General features: G+C 48.0%; 1 long non-coding RNA gene across 3 annotated transcripts in view; it reads right to left on the reverse strand.

The window, feature by feature from the left end:
* Window positions 1-78: 78 nt before the first annotated feature.
* The window catches only part of LOC139280662 (uncharacterized), a 46,418-nt gene continuing 20,836 nt past the window's right edge, over window positions 79-25,660 (reverse strand). For 2 of the 3 annotated variants that reach the window (XR_011596732.1, XR_011596734.1), the window contains exons 3-4: window positions 18,495-18,549; window positions 79-1,589 (exon numbers count right to left, since the gene is read on the reverse strand). This is a non-coding gene — a long non-coding RNA (uncharacterized lncRNA). The remainder of the gene's footprint in view (window positions 1,590-18,494; window positions 18,550-25,660) is intronic. The other variant, XR_011596733.1, reaches the window with a different exon arrangement.

Below are 25,660 nucleotides of genomic sequence, written 5' to 3' on the forward strand. Positions count from 1 at the left end.
AACACAAATCTCTAAAAAAATATAAAAGAACAAACACTCACACTTACTTTCGGAGCACTTTACCTTCCTCTGTGCCGTCAGCTATGCTGGACCACACTGATCTCCCAGGCGGTCATTGCGGGAGCACTTCCCGGCGGACAGGTCGGGCAAAAGTCAAAACTACTGCCGCTGTCGTAACGAGAGGCTTTGCACACCCGGTGCAGCTCTTCCTGACAGTGCTGCTCAGCACCGCCGTAAAACCCGACTGGAGAATCGCGACAGGGTGCAGGAGATCTCACTACCGTCTTTCACGCCGCTCCTGGGGTGAAACTCGAGCGCCAAGGACCGGAAAATCCCGCCCCACACCTCTAGAAATAAACCCTAGTGCTTGCATTTTTTATGGCCTTGCTAACCTGTGACAACTTTTCGCGATTTGTGTATTTGTACTCCGAGATCCCTTTGTTCCTCTTCCCCAATGAGACTCGCACCCTCCAAGTAATAATTGACCTCCCTATTCTTCCTCCCAAAATGTAATACCTCGCATTTATCTGTGTTCATTTGCCAATTATATGTCCATTCCATTTGCCTTATGAGGCCTTTGGACAAGACAGTACTCCTCTTGAATTGTGTCCCTAAAAGGTGTCAGTGCTGTGGAATGAAACATTTTGCCCATTGTGCTCCTACTGTCAAGCATAGCATTGGTTCAAAGATGAAGAATGCTTGTTCTGCGTATCCCTACTTCATCAGACAATGCGCAGGAACTGGAAACTGAACCATTGCAGCCCAACTGACAAGTCCTGACTAGAAAATAAATCTAATGATACCTATCGTACCCTTCTATCAAATTATTTTCAACATGCTATTGTTCCGCTGACCTCCCCATCTGTCTCGAACTGCCTTAATTGAGCTACAGTAGAACGCCCTCCTCTGCACCAAGTGGTATTTCCATTTTCCACACAAGCTATCCCTTGGCATACCTAGTGGTACGGACAATGGGGGAATGCCCTCAATCAGAATCAGTTTGCTCAGACTCACTTCGGACAGATGCAGCACTCACAGAGAGAAGGCTTTCACCTTGCATTCGAGTCAAGGTCTGAGATGTGACGGGGCCGTACTCTATCCCTCTGTGCCACCATCCCTCGATTTAGTTTCGTAAATCACATTTAAAAGTTTTTAAAAAATCAATTCCACCTTTGTGTGTGCTAAGACCAGCAATTAAGCAACCCTTTGTCATTGATTTCCTAGTGACGACAGAGCGCAGAACATAAAGCCAAAGATGAGCTTTTTTCCCCTAAAATATTTGCATATTTTGCAACTGTCACCTGCATTAAGAGTAGCATTTAATTGAACATATGCAACATTCAGATCACCTGCATACAGAGAACTCCAGAACTGCTTCTATCCATGAATAGATGGGTAACCCAATGCACAATTAATTTGTCCTTTGCTACCTTCCCAAGGTCTTCTGATGTCCATTATTCTGGTCAACTCTGCATTGGCAGAACAGTTTGAGCTCGAGGTCAGCATATGTCAGCTAATCATTTTCTCTTTTTCTGAAGACAGCAGATGTGCTGTGGTTAATCTAGCGATCTCCATTTGTCAGCAAGCATCTATGGAAGAAAGGTACATGGTAAGCATTGTTGCACTGGCTCAGTGAGAGCCAGAACCTTCGTTGAACATGTTTAATTATTATACCCGATCGAAGTTGCAGCAGAACCTTAATGGGCTTTAGTGTGGCCGAGTTCATGGAATTTGCTGCACCAAAAATAAACACCTTTCAATAAAAATGTTACAACAAAAGTTCAACTATATTAATTATTGTGAGTCGTTTCTCCAGAGTAGAGAAACCGGTGCAGCTCACAGGAGAAACCCCACAGGCTTTTGCAGACTGACTGTGGCCAGTGTACAATAGCGCCTGTAGTGGGGACATAGTCAGAGATCACTTAAACCCAGATGAAATAGCACACCGGCTCCGAAGCCTAGTAGCTAACAGTTTACCCAGAATAAGAACCAAGGCTGAGGCCTGGTTCGACCCTAGCTTACAGAAACGGCAGAGGGACAGAAGAGCACCCACAAAAAGGGAAGGGTTCACGAAATCCGACCTAACCAAGACAAGAGGGAATGGTGCCACGAGGGGGGCAACTCCTCTGATATAAAACGTACCTGCTTTGGGTATGGAAAGAGTGGGCACTGGAGAAGGGACCGTAAAAATCCTTGGAAGAATAGCGCAGGAAAGAATTCTCCAGCCCCTGCCCAAAAGATCAAGACAGATAAGCCAGTCCCTCCCCACTCATTTGAGACCTTTTTTATTGTGTTTCTAACACAGATGAGGCTGCACACAGGGAGGTTAAAGTAACAGTGACCTCAGTCTTTAATTAGACACTCCAGAACGAGGAACAGGCTTATATACAGTGCTCCCAAGGGATGCTGGGATCCCTTGGGACTTCAGGGGATGAGCTCCCTGGTGGCGAAACATGAGAGTGCATGCTTTACAGAAACACAACATCACTCCCCCCTAAAGTCAAAGTGAAAACTATTTACAAGGTTAGGTGGTCGGGAGCCTTTCTTTCCCTGGTGGACCACCTCGGTACAAATGTCTGTTCTGGTGTGTTGGCTGTGCCCTCGCTGGGCTGGCGTGTTGTTGGCCCTGCAGGGCTGCTGGGTGAGCCTGACCTTGCTGGGCTGTTGGGCGTGATGGGTTCGATTTCCTGGTCCGGGGTGGTGTCGTTGATCCTTTAGGTGTGTGTTGTGGGCTCAAAAAAGATGGTGTTTGCTGTGGGTTGTTCAGGGTAGTCTGTGAACTGCAGCCTCGTTTGGTCCAGGTGCTTTCTGAAAATGTGTTCATTATCTAGTTTGACAACAAACATCCTACTCCCTTCTTTAGCTATCACCGTGCCTGCGATCCACTTGGGACCATGTCCACAGTTTAGCACATACACAGGGTCATTCAGATCAATTTCCCGTGACACAGTGGCGCGATCTGCGTTTACATTTTGTTGCTGCTGCCTGCTCTCTACCTGATCATGCAGGTTGGGGTGAACCAGCGAGAGTCTGGTTTTAAGTGTCCTTTTCATGAGTAGCTCAGCCGGGGACACCCCTGTGAGCGAGTGGGGTCTCGTGCGGTAGCTGAGCAGTACTCGGGACAGGTGGGTTTGGAGTGAGCCTTCTGTGACTCGTTTAAGGCTCTGTTTGATTGTTTGTACTGCCTGCTCTGCCTGCCCATTGGAGGCTGGTTTAAACGGGGCTGAGCTGACATTTTGATCCCATTGCGGGTCATGAATTCTTTAAATTCGGCACTGATAAAACATGGCCCGTTGTCACTGACCAGTATGATAGGTAGGCCGTGGGTGGCAAACATGGCCCTCAGGCTCTCAATGGTGGCGGTGGCGGTGGTTCCAGACATTATTTCACATTCAATCCATTTTGAAAAAGCATCCACCACCAGCAGAAACATTTTACCGAGAAACGGGCCCGCATAGTCGACATGGATCCTCGACCATGGTCTGGAGGGCCAGGACCACAAACTTAGTGGTGCCTCTCTGGGCGCATTGCTTAACTGAGCACACATGCTGCATTGCTGCACACATGACTCTAAGTCAGAGTCGATACCGGGCCACCACACGTGGGATCTGGCTATCACTTTCATCATTACTATACCCGGGTGTGTACTGTGGAGATCCGAGATGAACTTCTCCCTGCCCTTTTTTGGTTGCACTACGCGGTTACCCGACAACAGGCAGTCTGCCCGAATGGACAGCTCATCCTTTCGCCGCTGGAACGGCTTGATTAGCTCTTGCATTTCAACGGGGATGCTGGCCCAGCTCCCATGCAGTACACAGTTTTTTACTCAGGACAGAAGAGGATTTTGGCTGGTCCAAGTCCTAATCTGGCAGGCCGTGACAGGTGATTTATCATTTTCAAACGCTTCCATGACCATCAACAATTTTGCGGGCTGCGCCATTTCCACCCCCATGGTGGGCAATGGTAGCCGACTGAGAGCATCCGCACAATTCTCGGTGCCTGGCCTGTGGCGGATGGTATAGTTATACGCTGATAGCGTGAGTGCCCAACTTTGTAGGCGGGCTGAGGCATTAGTATTTATCCCCTTGTTTTCAGCGAACAGGGATGTGAGGGGCTTGTGCTCGGTTTCCAGCTCAAATTTGAGGCCAAGCAGGTACTGATGCATTTTCTTTACCCCGAACACACACGCTAATGCCTCTTTCTCAATCATGCTGTAGGCCCTCTCGGCCTTGGACAAGCTACTGGAAGCATAGGCGACAGGTTGCAACTTCCTCGCAACGTTAGCTTGTTGTAATACACACCTGACTCCGTACAACGATGCATCACATGCTAGCATAAGTCTTTTACACGGGTTATACAATACAAGCAGCTTGTTGGAGCATAAAAAGTTTCTGGCTTTTTCAAACCAATTACTTGTTTTTTTCCCCCATACCCAGTTCTCACCTTTGCGCAATAACACATGTAGGGGCTCTAAAAGGGTGCTTAACCTCGGTAGGAAGTTGCCAAAATAGTTGAGGAGTCCCAGGAACGACCACAGCTCCATGACGTTCTTTGGCCTGGGCGCGTTCCTGATAGCCTCTGTCTTGGCGTCTGTGGGCCGAATGCCGTCCGCCACGATCTTTCTCCCCAAAAACTCCACTTCTGCTGCCATGAAGATGCATTTCGACCTCTTCAGCCGCAGCCCTACGCGATCCAGCCCAGGTTTTGTAGGTGCTCGGCGGTGTACCGACCCGTGACCAAGATGTCATCCTGAAAAACCACCGTGTGTGGTACTGACTTGAGTAGGCGCTCCATGTTTCTCAGGAAGATCGCTGCAGCATCTGTTGTAGATGAACAGTCCCTTGTGCGTGTTGATGCAGGTGAGGCCCTTCGAAGACTCCTCCAGCTCCTGCGTCATGTAGGCCAAAGTCAGGTTGAGCTTGGTGAACGTCTTGCCTCCTGCCAGCATCGCAAATAGGTCGTCTGCCTTAGGTAGCCGTTATTGGTCCCGTAGTGAGAAACGATTAATAGTTACTTTATAATCGCCGCAAATCCTGGCCGTACCATCACTTTTGAGTACTGGAACAATCGGGCTGGCCTACTCACTGAATTCCACTGGGGGAGATGATGCCCTCGCATTGCTGCCTGTCCAACTCGATTTCCACTCTCTGCCTCATCATGTGAGGTACCGCTCGCGCCTTGTGGTGAATGGGTCATGCCTCTGGGAGCAAGTGGATCTGCACCTTCACCCCAGAAAAGTTTCCAATGCCTGGCTCAAAAAGGGAAGGAAATTTGTTATGAACCTGGGTACATGAGGACTCATCGATATGTGATAGCACGCGGATTTCAACCCAGTTCCAGCGGATTTTGCCCAGCCAGCTCCTTCCAATCAGTGTGGGGCCATTGCCCGGGACAATCCAGAGTGGCAGTTCGTGCACCGTGCCCTCCTAGGTGACATTGACCATGGCGCTGCCCAGGTCAGTGATATGCTCTTTGGTGTACGTTCTCAGTTTCGTGTGGATGGGGCTCAGGGCTGGTCTGAATCGTTTGTTGCACCACAGTCTCTCAAACATCTTTTTACTCATGATGGATTGGCTAGCGCCAGTGTCCAGTTCCATGGCTACGGGTAAGCCATTCAATTTTACGTTTAGCATTACAGGTGGACATTTCATCGAAAATGTGTGCACCCCGTGTACTTCAGCATCTGCCTCCTCTCACTAAGGCTCGAAATTGCTTTGGTCCACCATGGAACGATCTTGCTCTGCCACATGGTGGTTAGCAGGTTTTGAGAAGCTTGCAGCTCGTTTGCAAACTCGTTGGAGGTGCCCAATTGTTCCACAGCTCTTGCAAACATACATAAGAACATAAGAACATAAGAATTAGGAACAGGAGTAGGCCATCTAGCCCCTCGAGCCTGCTCCGCCATTCAATAAGATCATGGCTGATCTGGTCGTGGACTCAGCTCCACTTACCCGTCCTCTCCCCGTAACCCTTAATTCCCTTATTGCTTAAAAATCTATCTATCTTTGACTTGAAAACATTCAATGAGCCAGCCTCAACTGCTTCCTTGGGCAGAGAATTCCACAGATTCACAACCCTCTGGGAGAAGAAATTCTTTCTCAACTCGGTTTTAAATTGGCTCCCCGGTATTTTGAGGCTGTGCCCCCTAGTTCTAGTCTCCCCCACCAATGGAAACAACCTCTCCGCCTCTATCTTGTCTATCCCTTTCATGATTTTAAATGTTTCTATAAGATCACCCCTCATCCTTCTGAACTCCAAGGAGTAAAGACCCAGTCTACTCAATCTATCATCATAAGGTAACCCCCTCATTTCTGGAATCAGCCTAGTGAATCGTCTCTGTACCCCTTCCAAAGCTAGTATATCCTTCCTTAAATAAGGTGACCAAAACTGCACGCAGTACTCCAGGTGCGGCCTTACCAATACCTTATACAGTTGCAGCAAGACCTCCCTGCTTTTGTACTCCATCCCTTTCGCAATGAAGGCCAACATTCCATTTGCCTTCCTGATTACCTGCTGCACCTGCAAACTAACCTTTTGGGATTCATGCACAAGGACCACCAGGTCCCTCTGCACCACAGCATGTTGTAATTTCTCCCCATTCAAATAATATTCCCTTTTACTGTTTTTTTCCCCCAAGGTGGATGACCTCACACTTTCCGACATTGTATTCCATCTGCCAAACCTTAGCCCATTCGCTTAACCTATCCAAATCTCCTTGCAGCCTCTCTGAGTCCTCTACACAACCCGCTTTCCCACTAATCTTAGTGTCATCTGCAAATTTTGTTGCACTACACTCTGTCCCCTCTTTCAGGTCATCTATGTATATTGTAAACAGTTGTGGTCCCAGTACTGATCCCTGTGGCACACCACTAACCACTGATTTCCAACCGGAAAAGGACCCATTTATCCCGACTCTCTGCTTTCTGTTCGCCAGCCAATTCTCTATCCATGCTAATACATTTCCTCTGATTCCGCGTACCTTCTGCAGTAACCTTTTGTGTGGCACCTTATCGAATGCCTTTTGGAAATCTAAATACACCACATCCATCGGTACACCTCTATCCACCATGCTCGTTATATCCTCAAAGAATTCCAGTAAGTTAGTTAAACATGATTTCCCCTTCATGAATCCATGCTGCGTCTGCTTGATTGCACTATTCCTATCTAGGTGTCCCGCTATTTCTTCCTTAATTATAGTTTCAAGCATTTTCCCCACTACAGATGTTAAACTAACCGGCCTATAGTTACCTGGCTTTTGCCTGCCCCCTTTTTTAAACAGAGGCGTTACATTAGCTGCTCTCCAATCCGCTGGTACCTCCCCAGAGTCCAGAGAATTTTGGTAGATTATAACAAATGCATTTGCTATAACTTCCGCCATCTCTTTTAATACCCTGGGATGCATTTCATCAGGACCAGGGGACTTGTCCACCTTCAGTCTCATTAGTCTGTCCAGAACTACCTCCCTAGTGATAGTGATCATCTCAAGGTCCTCCCTTCCCACATTCCTGTGACCAGCAATTTTTGGCATGGTTTTTGTGTCTTCCACTGTGAAGACGGAAGCAAAATAATTGTTTAAGGTCTCAGCCATTTCCACATTTCCCATTATTAAATCCCCCTTTTCATCTTCTAAGGGACCAACATTTACTTTAGTCACTCTTTTCTGTTTTATATATCTGTAAAAGCTTTTACTATCTGTTTTTATGTTTTGCGCAAGTTTACCTTCGTAATCTATCTTCCCTTTCTTTATTGCTTTTTTAGTCATTCTTTGCTGTTGCTTAAAATCTTCCCAATCCTCTAGTTTCCCACTAACTTTGGCCACCTTATACGCATTGGTCTTTGATTTGATACTTTCCTTTATTTCCTTGGTTATCCACGGCTGGTTATCTCTTCTCTTGCCGCCCTTCTTTTTCACTGGAATATATTTTTGTTGCGCATTCTGAAAGAGCTCTTTAAAAGTCCTCCACTGTTCCTCAATTGTGCCACCGTTTAGTCCTTGTTTCCAGTCTACTTTAGCCAACTCTGCCCTCATCCCACTGTAGTCCCCTTTGTTTAAGCATAGTACGCTCGTTTCTGACACAACTTCCTCATCCTCAATCTGTATTACAAATTCAACCATATTGTGATCACTCATTCCGAGAGGATCTTTTACGAGGAGATCTTTATTTTTCCTGTCTCGTTACACAGGATCAGATCCAAAATGGCTTGCTCCCTTGTAGGCTCTGTTACATACTGTTCTAAGAAACAACCCCGTATGCATTCTATGAATTCCTCCTCCAGGCTACCCCCTGCGATTTGATTTGACCAATCGATATGTAGGTTAAAATCCCCCATAACTACTGCCGTTCCTTTTTCACATGCCTCCATTATTCCCTTGATTATTGCCCGCCCCACCGTGAAGTTATTATTTGGGGGCCTATAAACTACGCCGACCAGTGACTTTTTCCCCTTACTATCTCTAATCTCCACCCACAATGATTCAACATTTTGTTCATTGGAGCCAATATCATCCCTCACAACTGCCCTGATATCATCCTTTATTAACAGAGCTACCCCACCTCCTTTCCCTTCTTGCCTATCTTTCTAAATTGTCAGATACCCCTGTATGTTTAATTCCCAACCATGTTTCTGTAATGGCCACCAAATCATACCCATTTGTAATGATTTGTGTCGTCAACTCATTTACATTATTTCTAATGCTGCGTGCAATTAGGTAGAGTGTTTTCATCCTTGTTTTTAAACCATGATTTTTAGTTTTTACCTCACCTGCAGCCCTTTTATATTCAGTGGCCCTTTTTGTTTCTTGCCTTTGGTTTCTCTGCCCTCCACTTTTACTCATCTCTTTTCTGTCCTTTGTTTTTGTCTCCTTTTTGTTTCCCTCTGTCTCCCTGTATTGGTTCCCATCCCCCTGCCATATTAGTTTAACTCCTCACCAACAGCACTAGCAAACACTCCCCCTAGGACATTGGTTCCGTTCCTGCCCAAGTGCAGACCGTCCGGTTTGTACTGGTCCCACCTCCCCCAGAACCTGTTCCAATGCCCCACGAATTTGAATCCCTCCCTGCTGCACCACTGCTCAAGCCACGTATTCATCTGTGCTATCCTGCGATTCCTACTCTGACTAGCACGTGGCACTGGTAGCAATCCCGAGATTACTACTTTTGAGGTCCTACTTTTTAATTTAACTCCTAGCTCCTTAAATTCGTCTCGTAGGACCTTATCCCTTTTTTTACCTATGTCGTTGGTACCAATGTGCACCACGACAACTGGCTGTTCTCCCTCCCTTTTCAGAATATCCTGCACTCGCTCGGAGACATCCTTGACCCTTGCACCAGGGAGGCAACATACCATCCTGGAGTCTCGGTTGCGGCCGCAGAAATGCCTATCTATTCCCCTTATGATTGAATCCCCTATCACTATCGCTCTCCCACTCTTTTTTATGCCCTGCTGTACAACAGAGCCAACCACAGTGCCATGAACTTGGCTGCTGTTGCTCTCCCCTAATGAGTCATCTCCCTCAACAGCACTCAAAACAGTGTATCTGTTTTGCAGGGGGATGACCAGATTGGAGCCCTGCACTACCTTCTTTGTACTACTCTTCCTACTGGTCTTCCATTCCCTAGCTGGTTGTGGACCCTTCTCATGCGGTAAGACCAACTCACTACACGTGCTACTTATGTCATTCTCAGCATCGTGGATGCTCCAGAGTGAATCCACCCTCAGCTCCAATTCCGCAACACGATCCATCAGGAGATGGAGGCGGATACACTTCTCACACACGTAGTCGTCAGGGACACCGGAAGCGTCCCTGAGTTCCCACATGGCACAGGAGGAGCATATCACCTGACCGAGCTCTCCTGCCATGCCTTAACCCTTAGATACCCTTAAATTGGTAATAACAATGTTACAGTTTACTAACTGATATAAAAATAAAAAGAAAAGCTACTCACCAATCACCAGCCAATCACTTACCCCATTGGCTGTGACGTCACCTTTTGATTCCTTTCTACTTCTTTTTTGCTTTCTCTCCTGCTGTAGCTGCACCGGTACGCCTTTTATAGGCCGCTCCGACACTGCTCCCACCTCTCGCCAACTGCCGCTGACTCTCGAGCTCCCGCTGGGCCTTTTATAGGCCGCTCCGACGCTGCTCCCACCTCTCGCCAACTGCCGCTGACTCTCGAGCTCCCGCTGGGCCTTTATAGGCCGCTCCGAGGCTGCTCCCGCCTCTCACCAACTGCCGCTGACTCTCGAGCTCCTGCTGGGCCTTTTATAGGCCGCTCCGATGCTGCTCCCTCCTCTCGCCAACTCATACCCTTTGAAGCGGCATGAGTAAGCTGAATGGAAGCCTCCACAACGCTAACAATGTGTGAATTGCCTTGCATTCATCCTTTGTTGGGGACTCTGAGTCATCTGGGTCACCTGAGGCCTGCTGGCAGTTGCAGACTCGTGGGTTCAGCCCTGTACACTTCTGCTCGCAAACACAGTTCCAGTTAATTTATGAACATTGCTCACACTTGTGTGCTGAGAGATTTGTTTGGTGTTATCACTGGTGGACATAAACGCCTGTGTTATCGCAATGGCCTTACTGAGGGTCGGTGTCTCTACAGTCAAACGTTTTCGTAGGATGGTCTTGTGGCCAATGCCCAGTACAAAAAAGTCTCTGAACATTTGCTCCAGGTAGCCATCAAACTCACATTGTCCTGCAAGTTACCTTAGCTCGGCGAAGTAGCTCGCCACTTCCTGACCTTCAGATCGCTGGCACGTGTAGAACAAATACCTCGCCATCAGCACGCTCTCCCTCGGGTTAAGATGCTCCCGAACCAGTATACACAGCTCCTCATACGACCCGGAGCCCTGCGGACTGTGAGGAGGACCACTCTCCTTTTCGCAACGCTTCCTTCTCCATCCAGCTCATTGGCTACAAAGTACTAGTCCAGGACCCATCGCAGCAATCAGGGGCAGGATAGGGACGGCAGGGAAGGCAGGGATAGCTTTGCCCCCGGACCTACAAATGGTCCAGACCCAAGACCCCGTCCTAAAAACTGTCCTAAACACGCTAGCAAAAGGGGAAAGGATAGACAACCCGTACAGCGCCGCAGCAATTGCCATTAAAGAAGGCATGCTGTTCAGGGGGGAGCAATGGGTAGTACCACAACAACACCGGAGAGAGTTCCTCCAGCTGGCCTATGAGGGTCCAGGAGCAGGGAACCCCAGACCTGAGACCACTTGGCAACGAGTGGAACAGGCAGGGTGCTGGCCAGGACTCAGCGAAGACGTCCGCGAGTCCTGCGCTAGCTGTCTGGTGTGCACGGCCAACAACCCCGACCCCCAGAAAAGAAATGTGTCTATGGGACATATCAGGAGGGTAGAGGGACCACGGCAGTCAATCCACATTGATTACATCGGGCACATACCCACTGCCCAGGGAGGCTACAAGTACTGCCGAGTATTGGTGGATGTATTCACTAAATGGGTGGACGTCTTCCCATGCCGAACAGCCACTGCCCTGGGAACAGCTAGGATCCTAGTCAGAGAAGTGTTCTCACGATGGGGACTACCACAATATATGGAGTCCGACCAGGGGAGTCACTTCACCGGGCAGGTGATGCAGGAGACCCTTAGGATACTTGGCATCTGAGGAAAATGGCATGTCGCCCACAATCCACAGTCATCCGGGCCTGTGGAGCGTTTAAACCATACCATCAAGGAAGGGCTGCGCAAAGAGACAGGGGACTCACCCAAAGGGTGGGTAGAGGTCCTACTACTGGTCCTCATGGGGATCTGGGCCAGCCAGTCAAAGAGCACGGGGTACTCCCCATACCAGCTCATGACCGGCAGAGCCATGCGAACCCCCACCCATGTGTTAGCCCCGATACTCACGGAAGATCAGCTTAGGGAAGCGAACCGGGACAGCTTTGTCAGGAAGCTGTTTGAACACCTTAAACAGATTCACTGGCAGGCTGCTAACAACATGGGAAAACAGCATCGGAGCAACCGACTGCTGCTAGAGCCCCGCAAGCAGTGGGAGATAGGGGACCAGGTTATGGTGAGAAACTACGCCAGAGTAGGGGTCGTTGAGGCACTGTACATGGTACCGTACCACATTGTCAACAAGGCAAGCCCCATGGTCTATGCCATAAAATTGCCCCACCGAACAAAGTGGCTCCACATAAATCAGTGCAAACTTTTCAACCCGGGGCAGCAGCAAAACGTAAGGGACAGCCAAAACCTGTAAACCGCACTAAAGACAGGGACCCCCAGCCAACAGCCCCCGACTGTGGAGATCCCACAGGGGACGTGGCAGACCCACAGACTACCTAAAGGGGCGATGAACTGTGTTACTGGAGGAGCTGTCCCTCCAATCATTCGGGACTCGGACACACCTCCAGCAGCCAGAGCCTTAAGAAGGACTCCCCGCACACCACGGCCAAAGACACCGTGGTCACCAGCGCTCCAATTTAAATGGTTCAGCCCCGGGAGAGGGACCAGCCACAAAAGGGCACCTAAGGTCAGAGACCAGCCCGCGAGCAGGGACACCCAGCCGGTAGCTTCGGGCAACAAGGGACCCCCAGAAGAGATAGCGGTGGAACAGCCACCAAGTGGGAGTCCCCAGCCCATAGCCCTCAACCAGGCAGAACCCCCAGGGGAAGAAAGAAACCAGGCAGCCACCCCCAAAGGAGCGGTGTGCTGCAGCACCGGAGGGGACGTTCCCCCGATAGTGTGGGACTCAAACCCACGTCCGGTCAGGGTACTTAGGTCGGTCTGCACCGCCTAACCCTATCAGCTACCTCGCTGGACACCCAGCGGGAGAAGAAGAAAGAGAGAAGGCGGGAATTAACCTGGCCACCTGGAGACGGGTGGCAGATGTACATATATAGCGATGTGAATTTAAGAATGTTTAGCAATATGAATTTAAGTATGTTTCAAGAATAAGTTTAGAATAGTGTAAGATTTATCTGTGTAATGATAAGTATATATGTATTAGTTAACTGGGTAAGGAAGAGAATCTACCTGTGCAGCTGTTAAAAGAGGCACAGGCTGGGTAACACCCGGGAGTAAGAAGAATCTAGCGGTATGGCTATAAAGGAAGCACCAGTGAGATAACGAGCAGAACGACTGTGAGATAAAGTTAAAAGCAATCAGTCCACAAGGAACTGAATAAGACAGCCAGTCAATTAAAGACTATGAGCCCAATTTAGAACTCGGTCACCTTTGTCAAGCAAGAGAACTTTCTCAGGGCTCGACAATCTGTTTTATGTGACCCCACAGGAAAGAGGACAGCATGAGAAGGATCCTGTTCCTGCTCGCCTTGATAAGGATGAATCCTTATGTGGAAGAATCCCTCATCTATGGGTGTTCAGGAGGAAGAGCACCGATCGTAACCCCCAAGCCGTGGAAGAACTCGCCGTTTACGCCCACGAGGGAAGATGGCCAGGGTGGCTGGGATCTAACTCTACCCGCTACTCCAGGCAGGAAGGTTTTACCTACGGGGAGGCCTCACTTCCATGCCTCCGGATGCGGGTCATCGCTGCCCGAGTCAGTGTCACCGAGGGAAAGCGTGTGTGTTTGACTTGCAAAGGGAACATTCCCCTGGGAAGATGGTGGTGGCTCAGAAAACTCAGCAAGGACGCATGGGACCAGGAATCGGACTGGGAAAGACTCGGTAATGATACGTACTGCACCATCACAGGGACACGGGGAGGAGTAAAAGTGTGTTGGGACAAATGGTGGGAATCTGAACAAGGAATTTATGTTTGCATGTGGGGAGCAGAGAGTATTTATCCCGCAGGCATATCGATCGCCTTCTCCAGGCAATGGCAAGATGAAGGGGAAAGGATGGGGTGGGACTCTAGCCTACACGAGTGCGCAGTCCCACACACCCCACTCCCAATTAACGCCACCGAATTAAGAGCACACATTAAGAAACCCCTGCCCACAACCCCGCCAATACGCACAGCAAGAAAGGTGTCCTACCACCACCAAGGGACCTGGGAACGGATTAGTATTGGTACCGACCGAAAAGGTGTTATACCAGGGGGTACATTATGCGGTAGCTTTGGTAATTTTAAACCTTACCGAGGTACACCTACCTGCATGGTGTCCGAAGGAAACAGAGCTGCTATAACCAGGCCCTACTTAGAGACATGTTCAAGAAATTTTATGAGTTAGACTTTGGAAAAGTAGACAAAGCAGACCTATACACCCTATATGCTAGGGCCACTATGCGCTCAGGGAGACCTAGAAGGGGAATCGTAAATGACGTTTTCACTACCTACAATACAGCATCTTCTGTAATAAATATCCTAGATGACATCGAGCTGCAAACACAGATAAACAGTTTAAAGAGTCAATTGAGAAAAATCCTGAAACAGGAGAATACCATAGTAGGATCAGAACGACATGAGGACCAGGCTATGTGTCATGTATGTAACCTCTATGTAACACCACTGCAATACTCTATATACTTAAGCAATGCACACCTTGTCCACAGTGGGTGAACTTGTGGGAGACACTCCTCACCTGGTCATCCAGGTATGTAAAGGGAGGTCCCACGCAGGGTCTGCACTTCTTGGTCCTGTGAATAAAGGTTCAGGTCATAGAGTGACCTTGTCCACAGAATGTGCCTCATGTGGGTTTTGTGCCATTGAGTAAGGACATTACATTGGCGACGAGAAACGGGAATCAACGACCAACGAGAATGGCCACCGGTAGCACAGAGGAACGGTACTGTGTTGGTGAGGACCGGGACGATTTCATTGAGAGGCTCCAGCAAAGCTTTGTCATGAAAGAATGGCTGGGAGATGCAGTGGCCGACAAGCGAAGGGCCACTCTGCTGACCAGCTGCGGACCTAAGACTTACGCACTCATGAAGGACTTACTAGCACCCGAAAAGCCGGCGGACAAAACCTTTGAAGAGCTCAGCAAACTAATCGATAAGCACCTCAAACCGGCGAGCAGCATACACATTGCCCAACACAGATTCTATACCCACCAACGTCGTGAAGGACAGAGCATGCCGGACTTCGTAGCGGACATCCTCTTGGCCAGCCTCTGTAAGTTCACAGACGCCTGCAGAGGGGAGATGTTAAGGGACTTCTTTATTGAGGGCATCGGTCATGCGGGGATTTTCCGAAAGTTAATTGAGACCAAGGACCTGACTTTGGAAGCGGCGGCTTTGATGGCTCAGACTTTCATGCCGGGGGAGGAGGAAACCAAAATAATATACGCGCGCAATTCTGCCTCCAACACGGCGGGGGATCAGGGAGTCAATATCATAAATGCCACTCAGAGCCCCGCAGGCAGGCAAGGGCAGTTCGACACACCCCAGGCAGCAATAGACCCCAGAGTAGGTTTTCAACAGAGACAATGGCAGGCTGAACGGACATTTACACCATCACAGTGGACAATGCGGTCTGGGATGGGGCCATTGACACCCACTAACAGGGTGCTCAAGGGCAGTCAAAGGGACAATCAGTGAGGAATGTCGGGTCATAGCTCCTTTGTTCACAACAATGGGAATCTCAGCTCATGCTGGAGGTGTGGGGGCAAACACTCTGCCAGGACTTGCAGGTTTCAAAAATTTGTCTGCAGAAATTGCAACCGCAGTGGCCATTTAGCTCGAATGTGCAGGAAGCCTGTAACCAGGCTAATTTACGAGACGGATGGACCAGAAGAGGAGTCTGCGAGGCAGGATGACTCTTGGGGCAAAACAATGGACGCTGAAGTTCAGCGGGTTCATGTGGCAAACATTCACAGCTCAGATACCAAAACGCTACCAATGATGATGAAAGTTTTATTAAACGGCATCCCTGTACGCATGGAGCTGAACACGGGGGCCAGCCAGTCACTCATGAGCGTTCAACAATTCGAAAAGCTATGGCCATTCAAAGCCAGTAGACCCAAATTAGAATGCATTGAGACACAACTACGGACGTATACCAAAGAAATCATTCCAGTACTAGGCAATGCAATGTTGGCAGTCACACACAATGGATCAGTGAACCGGCTGCTGCTCTGGATTGTCCCGGGCAATGGTCCCGCACTGTTGGGGAGGAGCTGGTTAGCTGAGATGAACTGGAAATGGGGGGATGTGCACACAATGTCATCGGTGGAGCGAAGTTCGTGCTCACAAGTCCTACAACAATTTGAGTCACTATTCAATCTGGCGTCTGGATGTTGAAAGGTACCAAAGTAATGATACATATCACCCCGGACGCCAGACCAGTGCACCACAAAGCCAGAGCGGTGCCGTATGTGATGTGGGAGAAAATTGAGAGCGAATTGGACCGTTTGCTGAGAGAGGGCATCATCTCGCCCGTTGAATTCAGCGACTGGGCGAACCCCATCGTTCCCATCCTAAAAGTGAATGATTCTGTCAGGATCTGTGGTGACTACAGGGCCACTATCAATCAGGTGTCCCTACAAGATCAATACCCGCTTCCGAGAGCGGAGGATCTTTTCGCCACGCAGGCAGGCGGCAAGCTGTTTACCAAGTTGGATCTCACTTCAGCCTACATGACCCAAGAACTGGCTGATGAATCTAAACTAGTGACCACCATAACTACGCACAAGGGACTGTTCGTTTACAACAGGTGCCCGTTTGGCATTCGATCAGTGGCCAAGATTTTTCAAAGAAACTTGGAAAGCCTGCTCAAATCCATTCCTGGACCAATTGTATTTCAGGTCCAGGTCGCTCTCTCAAGCAGAACGGGGATATGGGATGTTTGAGAAGGAGGCACTCGCATGTGTCTATGGTGTAAAAAAAATGCATCAGTACCTTTTTGGCAGGAGGTTCGAATTAGAAACGGACCACAAGCCATTGTCATCCCTGTTGTCAGACAGCAAGGCTGTCAATGCCAACACATCAGCTCGCATACAGCGATGGGCTCTCACGCTGGGTGCTTATGACTACTCCATCCGGCACCGGCCCGGCACTGAAAATTGCGCTGACGCGCTCAGCAGGCTTCCACTGCCCACCACTGAGGGGGCAGCGGAACAAAGCGCTGAGATGGTCATGGCTGTCGATGCCTTTGACAGCGCAGGCTCCCCCATCACAGCCCGCCAGATCAAAATCTGGACAAACAGAGATCCCCTCCTATCTCTGATTAAAAAATGTGTCCCGACTGGGGATTGTGCGCCCGCACACGGAGCATGCCCTGAGGAGGTCAGACCGTTACACAGGCGGATGGATGAGCTCTCCATCCAAGCTGACTGCCTACACAGTCATGCCTCAGAGGGGCAGGGAGGCATTCATCAGGGAACTCCACAGCGAGCATCCAGGCATCGTGCTGATGAAGGCCATTGCCTGGTCACATGTTTGGTGGCTGGGAATTGATTCAGACCTGCAACACTGTGTTCGCAGGTGCACGACGTGTGCCCAGCTGGGCAATGCCCCCATGGAGGCCCCACTCAGCCCGTGGCCCTGGCCCACCAGGCCATGGTCACGCATTCATGTAGACTACATGGGCCCGGACATGGGAAAAATATTTCTCATTGTGGTTGATGCGTACTCGAAATGGATCGAGTGCATCATTTTGAATTCGTGCACAACATCCACCACTGTGGAGAGTCTACGTGAGGTCTTTGCAAACCACGGCTTGCTGGACATCCTCGTTAGTGATAATGGCCCATGTTTCACGAGCTACAAATTCCGGGAGTTCATGTTGGGCAATGGCAACAACCATGCCAGGACAGCACTGTTCAAGCCGGCCTCCAATGGCCAGGCGGAATGTGCGGTCCAAATCATTAAACAAGGCATGCTCAGGTTTCAAGGACCCTCCCTTCAATGCTGCTTATCGCGCCTCCTGCTGGTCTATAGGTCTCAACCGCACTCACTCACGGGGGTCCCGCCCACTGAGCTACTTATGAAATGAACACTCAAAACTCGGTTGTCCCTCATTCACCCAGTCCTGACTGACATAGTTGAGGGCAAGGGCCAGTCCCAAAACGAGTAGCATGAACGAAATTCAAGGGGGAGATGTATAGAAATAGATGACCCCATATTTGTCCTCAATCACGCCGTGGGGTCCAAATGGCTTGAGGGTACTGTAATAGACAAAGAGGGGATTAGGGTCATCGTGGTTAAACTTAACAATGGGCAGAAATGCCGCAAGCATCTGGACCAAGTAAAAAAAAGGTTCAGCATGGACACTGACGAACCCGAGGAAGATCATGAGATGGTGCTCACACCACCGCCAGAGAATGAGCAACAAGAACATTCAGCAGCATGCACAGTCCCGGCGGTCAGCCCAGACAGGCCGGAATAACCACAGGTGACAGACACTCACGCCAAGGCTCAACAACCAGAGCCCCAACTGTGGCGCTCCACGAGGGAGCGTAGACCACCTGGAAGACTTAACCTATGATCCCAATAAGACTTTGGGGGGGTAGGTGATGTCATGTATGTAACCTCTATGTAACACCACTGCAATACTGTATATACTTAAGCAATGCACACCTTGACCACAGGGGGTGAACTTGTGGGAGACACTCCTTACCTGGTCATCCAGGTATATAAAGGGAGGTCCCACGCAGGGTCATCACTTCTTGGTCCTGTGAATAAAGGTTCAGGTCAGAGAGCGCCTTGTCCATAGAATGTGCCTCATGTGGGTTTTGTGCCATTGAGTAAGGACGTTACATTATGACTGTCCATTTAAAAGAAATAGTGGCTGAGCTGGAAAAGCATGCACAGACAATGAATGCACTTATACGGGAGGATAGAAACGCTTCGGACCAGGCTGCACAGAATGAGGTGTGCGTACTGTATGGGGCATGGTTGTTGGGCGAGGGCCGCAACAACCTGGAGGATTTAAAACAAGGTGTAATCCCCTCTTGGATCAGGAACAAGCACCTCGCAGCCCTCCACCCGTACAGCAATTCACTAAGCCCGTGCCAACTCCACCTAGCCTCTGAAGCCGACCCTGTCCCAGTAGACTGTGGGAAAGCTAACCACACTATTATGGGGAGAGGATTAAGGATGCTGGTCATGGGTGGGACAGCCCGATCCACACCGGTATACCGGGTGGAGAACATTGAAGTTATTCAGGGAGGTGCACACATTCATTTCACAGCGGTCCCACTCTATGTCATAAAGTGGGAGCACGCTGTAACGGGTACTGACCTCTCCGGGTGCCGGAGCCGGGGTGCACATGTAATACTGTGTCCCCAGTACCTGAGTGCCTGTTCAAAGTCACAGTGTGGGTTTAAAGCTGCTGGTGCACAGCCTATTAACTGTACCATGGAAGTAATGACACAAGACCATGTCCCTCCACAGGTAACATACATAGGGGGTGGGACATAGTGTGTCACCACCAGTGTGTCCCACTACCAACATGAACACTTCTGGTGTCCAGTGAGTGACAGCAGTTTTTGCTTCAAACCTGAGGCATCAGTTCACGTGGCCCACAAACGGATTGTTCCCATTCCTGAACCTTCCACTGTCCACCTCACTGTGAAGGAAAACATTACAAACCTGCAGGATTATGTTGTACATTTTGACTATGCAATTCCCCCTCTACCCGAACATCTTACCGCTCTGCTAAAAGCTGTAATTATCTCACAAAAACACTTCTATACTCTAGAATAGAAAACCATTGAGATAGGGAAAAAGATTCTTGAGATCACCATTCTGCCTTGGTGGGACCTTTTCAGAAATATGGAGGTCCCAGTCTGGATCCGAATCGTTTCCCACATTTTAGTTATCTGTCAACTCGCGATTATACTTTACTTATGGTGTCTCACTTGCCGAGTGAAACGCAGAGGCCGTCAGGCCAGGCATCAAAGAGTGCTATACGCTCCTTGGCCGAACTTGGGAATCGCGCAGGGAGGGGTGACACCATACTACCATGTTTAATTTGTGTTTGATTTTACCTGCTGTAAACCGCAACATCGCGAGTGCTATAAGAGTGTTACTTAAATGTTTTGACTATGTACCTTTATTTTACTGAACTTAAAACGTGTTTGACTATGGGCCTTTATGCTATTTGAGAATGTGTTACTATGTGTTTTTATTTTACTCTACTTAAAGTTGTGTATGACTGTATACCGTCATTTTACTATGAAAACCGAGTAAAAGAGGGACATGATACTCCCTCTATGCTATAACCAAATTGTAATGACTGTATTCGCCTGTATATTGCATTGCATTTCAACGGGGGATGCAGGGTAATGTTTAGCTAGTATAAATGCAGGGAAAGTTGACTCTCGGGAGCAGGAATTTTGCTTACCTTGATTGGGAGTGTAGAGTGTCAACAAGGGGGACTGCAGAGAGCAGAATTCACCAGAACCACCCCTGTGTTTGGGCTTATTCGAAAGGAAATTTAATTTGGGACTAGCTACCGAAAAGTTTGGAACTCTAAAGTGCTTATGGAAGAAACTACGAACTTTAATAGAATTATGAACTTTTATAAGACAAATTCAAGCCTGTGGGCGGACCTAGGGAACAAAGAAGCCTACTTGATTATTGGAACTGTCTGGGTGTGAGGACTGAGGTAACCTGTCTGGAAGAATGAGTATTTGGAAATCTTCCTCCACAAGAGACATTACCATCACAGTATCACCCAGAGAAAACTCCCCATCAACATGGGTCTGGACAAACCATCTCAGCATATACATCACAAAGAGGCCCAATCCAGCCTGTATGCGAAAGACTAAGCACAAAAGGACATTGCAATTACCAAACTAATATTTTCCATCAGGAAACAGTTTTCGAACATCAACCCACCCAAGACATATCAACTTTAACGAGCCCGACAAAATATTACAAAGAAGAACCAAGCCTGCCAAAATTATACAAAGGATTGTGAACAGATTGGGCGGCAAGATTAGAACACTGAAATTGTATAACTGGCCACTGTTTTCAACAGAGGTTAGTTGAAGAGAGAGAGAGAGGGAGGAGAGAGAGGAGAGAGAAGAGAGAGAGAGAGAGAGAGAGAGAGGAGAGAGAGGGCAGAGACTCTCCAGCCTCGAAGTCTTGAAGTCCTGAAGGAAGGAAGAACATCACCATCTACCATTAACTATCAAAAGGATTGGTAAGCATAAGTCCCTGCCTGCCTTGGTGTCTAACCTAGCTAGAATTAGGTATTGGGAGGTGGTAGGTATAATTTTACTGCAAGTGTAGTGCATGGTATTTTATTAAGTGATTTTAAGTTTGACATTGTACCTTTCCTTGTATTGTTCTTTATTAGAGTGATTTTAAGTTTGACCTTGTACCTTTCCTTGTACTGTCCTTTATTAGAGTGATTGCAAGTTTGGCCGTGTATTTTCTTACTAGAGTAATAAGCCTGTATTACCTTGACTGTAATAAAACCAAAGTTCTTTGCCTCAAACCAGCATCCTCTGCACTTTTGTCACCCCCCAAATAAATCCAGAGCACAGAACCCAAGGGAGGGGGAGCGATTCGAAACCACTCATGTTGGTCAGAAGGTAACCTGACCACACAAACACACCCCACCCCACCCCCTTACAGGTGGCGGGAGTTCATGCGGAGCACAGGCGTGTTGGGCCGAACGGCCCGTTTCTGTAAATTCTTTGTCATTCTAAGTTATTGAAGTCGAACATTTCTCAGAATAACTTTATTGTAAATAATTCAGATAACTATTTTAACTCAGATAAGCCCACAATCTTAAATATCTTCCTGCCAAGATCTAGTTAACAGATCCTTCTGCTTTTAGAAGCAAGCATTAATCTTTGCCAAAACTAAAGAGGAGAAGTTCCCCAGCACCCCAATTGGGGGCGATAACCGACTCGGGCAGGACTTCCTGCACCCGGCGCGTCAGTAACCCCCCAGCCGTGAAATTGCGGTCACCGCCCCTCAGAGGAAGTGGAGAGCTATCTTGCATCCTCCACTTCCTCGTGGGGCGGGTTCCAGGGGGATACTGGGGCGCGATCGGCAGCGCTCCATGTAGTGCTGACGCGTTTCAATGCCCTTCCCCTTTGGGGAGGGCCCGCTGTGCCCTCTGCCAGGCCTCTGAAGGCCTCCACTGGGGCATGGTGCTGAGGCCGCAGCCTGGCACCCAAAATGGAGCATCGGGCTGCACGACAGCGGCCCTGGACTACCCAACAGAGCAAGAAGTCAGGCCGACCGGCAAGTCGGCCAAGCAGGTAAGATGGCGGCGCAGGGCGCTTCCGACCTCCTCTTTAACGTGCGCCCCGTTGAGCAGACGTTGGACCGATTCATGATCTGCCAGGCTGGTGCTGACACCGCTCGTCACAGCCTCACGGGGCAATTTCTGCCGCGGGGCAGAAAGGAGTCGCGTGTGGCGCTAAGGGGTTGGCGCGTACGACGATGACATCATTGGCGCTTGCGCGGCGGACCAGAGCGCTACCAGCAGTGTGCAGCGCTACCGTAGCACTTCCGCTAACTCCCGCGCAATTCTGCGCGAGCTAGTAATGCCCCCATCCCCCGAAATCTGATTTGCGCCCCGTAGATATTAATGGATGTCACAAAAAGGAGCAATTTCGACTCTTAAAGATTTAAAGTATGGTTTCTTCATAGTAGTGCCGCAGTGCTTTTGCTTCTAAATGGGCACCTTCACCACATTTGCCCGACGGACTTTATTATTAAATTGCTCCATTGATTTGCTATTTTAAACATTTTTTGGGGGGACTTGTTAAGCAGGAACTCTTCTTTAAAATTGCATGTTGTTTGGAGGAGGCCCCGTGATTCTTAAGCTCACCACCCTTCAAGGAGAGTCAAATAGTGCTCGTGAGCCTGGCGTGCCTCTCTGAAGACCTGAAGTTTTCACTTGTTCTGAGCAGAAATCATTACATCTTTGCCAGAAGCCAGAATATCTCATTCCTACTCTGAATAGCTCAACAATTTCTGCGTTGCAAAGCGTATTTTGCAAAAGAAAGACAAGAATCTCAGCTTCCATTTTGCTATCCTACCAGCTGCATCAAATCAGCCCCATATTGATGACTGCTTCACAGATATAACCCAGAAGAGAGTATCTGATTTCACATCTTTAAAGTCAAAAACTATTGCCTATAATAGAAAGAGAGCTGGAAGAAAATGACGGAGCGGTCAATTCCTCCAGTGCACTTCTCTCAGAGGCATAAAACATCTCTTGCTGTACTGCTTTACAATCTTTCATAAATACCTCTCATGTCAAATTATTTATTTAAACTATCCCAAGCCCTACAACATTAAATATTTGATTAATGTTATATATATAGAAACAGCATTTCGACAAGTATATTGGCACAATAAATTGTACATTTTTTATGATAGAGTCAACACTCTGAATACATCTACGCATCTCACTAGCTGAAGGTAGGCATGGAATAAATATGGCAGCCAAGAATTTCGGTCATGTAGCGCCCGTTTTTTGGGCGCTAACCAGCCTACTAAAATCCCAATATGGCGGGTAGGAAGTGCGCGCACATTTCTGTCCAGAACTGTGCCACCCGCCATATTGGGTAAGGACAAACATGAGGTGTCCTTTACCCATGCCTGATGCAGACGTTTGGCCCTTTGCATATGCTAACGCCGAAAGTTAAAATGACCCCTGAGATCACTGCCATACTATTGTGCGTCGACACTTAAATGTGCTGAGCCACTGAATTATGCCCCAGGGAGTGGAGAGGTGCCAGACCATGTCAGTTAGGTCAGGTGCTTTGGAAGCTCATTTTTTTCCCGGGTGGAAGTGTGCTTGTCCTAGCTGCAAAATCATTTCTGCACAAACACAAAATAAGAGTTTGAATATGATTACATGGAAATATAAGCCTTGCATATGACAAGCCTAATTAGTTCTCCGGATTAATGAATAACAGGGCATATTGTAATTTTCCCATCCAAATCTGAGCAATTAAGATTTTAATTAGAGACAGATCCGAGTTTAACTTGACCATAGCGCAATAATCTTCATTGACTGGTTTGGATAACCTGATCACCATGCAGGATTACCTCCTATTCACAAACCAAGCCAGGAGTTCTTAAATACCGGTCACTGGCTTCCAGGTAGCAATGGATCATTAACAAGCCATAGCCAAATCTGGCCAGAAGTTCAATGGTCAATATAAATGGCCTAAACAGGAAAAGGTCCCAACACTGCCAAGATCATCCTGATCAAACATTATCATCAGCTAAAAAAACATTGGCCCGTAATTTGGGGTCAGCGGCGAAGCAAAGGTGTCCCTCGCCTGGCCCCTAAGTAAGCTTCCCACAAAAATCTTATGATCTCTGTGGCGAGAAGTTTGGCTTTTCAACATGCAGTTGACACCAGTGGAAGTTAATGGGGAATCCCTGACGCGAGCATCTGTGACGTCACCAAGCTGTCTAAGCAGCCAATCACATTGCAGAGTTCTCACAGACCAGGAACCAGGAAGTGGACAAGCTCCTTTCATTCTAACTTTTAAAAAATTAATGGAGAGCAGAACAAAGATTGGGGCTCTCACATTGGGAAAGATATACCTGAAATAGAGATGAACAAACTTAAAAAATAAATATTTATTTTTTAAAGTTTCTTAAAAATTTAAATTTTAATTAAAATGAATACATTTGACAATCCAGGGCCATAATGTTTGTTTGGCAGTCAATACATTGTTTAAACACCAGTTACACCTAATCGACAGCAATAACAACTTGCATTTATACGGCGCCTTTAACGGAATAAAACATCCCAAGGAGTGTTATAGACAAAATATTTGACACCGAGTCACATAAGAGAAATTAGGGCAGGTGACCAAAAGCTTGGTCAAAGATGTAGGTTTTAAGGAGCTTCTTAAAGGATTGGGCTAATTTTGACTTTGGGCCATAGTGTAAAATGGCCGACAGTGATTCAGCCGCCCAATATACATCTCTCCCGATTTTCATTTCAAACAAATTTCTCTGGAGGAGTAGAACTTCCATGCCCGGCACTAACTTTCACGCCTCCCGGATGTTACCGCCTCCAAACGGGGCGCTAACGAATGTCATCCCCTGAGGAATCACTTCTTTTAGCATCAGTAACCTTGATCCATTCTTATTAAGAGTGTACTTGAAGCAAGTTCTCAAGTAGTGTTTGCCTGAGGACAATTAATTATGGATCCCACAATAATTAACATTCATTAATAGTAAGGCAAAACTTGAACCCATGCATTATGTTTAGCAGTAAGGGATTGCAGTTGCTGAGGATGTGAGAATAATTGACAATTTCTTAGCTTTGGCACTGAGTTTACTGGGCTTTACTGAGTCAGTTAAACTGAAACAAGCTGAGCCAACAAAGCATTCAAGTTCATGACCCAACGTCCCATGAACTAAGCAGAACGTTTGATACAAAAAGCGAAACGTTGCAGCACATTACCATGAATAATTAAAAAAAGGCCCTTTACAGTTAAGCTCTGAATCTGTGGAAAATAGTACTTTATACATTAATAAATGAGGTTTAGGAAAAATAGGATTTGAGGTACTGCTCAACATTGAACACAGGGATTAAGGCATTATTAGGTTTAATTAAGCATTTCAGAAGGCCGCATAGGTTTACTGTTGTGAAATACTTAGAAGCAACAATGAGATACCAATACCAGTTTAACAACACCAACAACTTCCATTTATATAGCGCCTTTCATGTAGTAAAACATCCCAAGGCGCTTCACAGGAGCGTTATCAGACAAGATTTGATACCGCACCACATAAGTGGATATTAGGACAGATGACCAAAAGCTTGGCCAAAGAGGTAGGATT

This window comes from Pristiophorus japonicus, chromosome 15 (assembly GCF_044704955.1).
Source record: "Pristiophorus japonicus isolate sPriJap1 chromosome 15, sPriJap1.hap1, whole genome shotgun sequence".
Classification (NCBI taxonomy): domain Eukaryota; kingdom Metazoa; phylum Chordata; class Chondrichthyes; family Pristiophoridae; genus Pristiophorus; species Pristiophorus japonicus.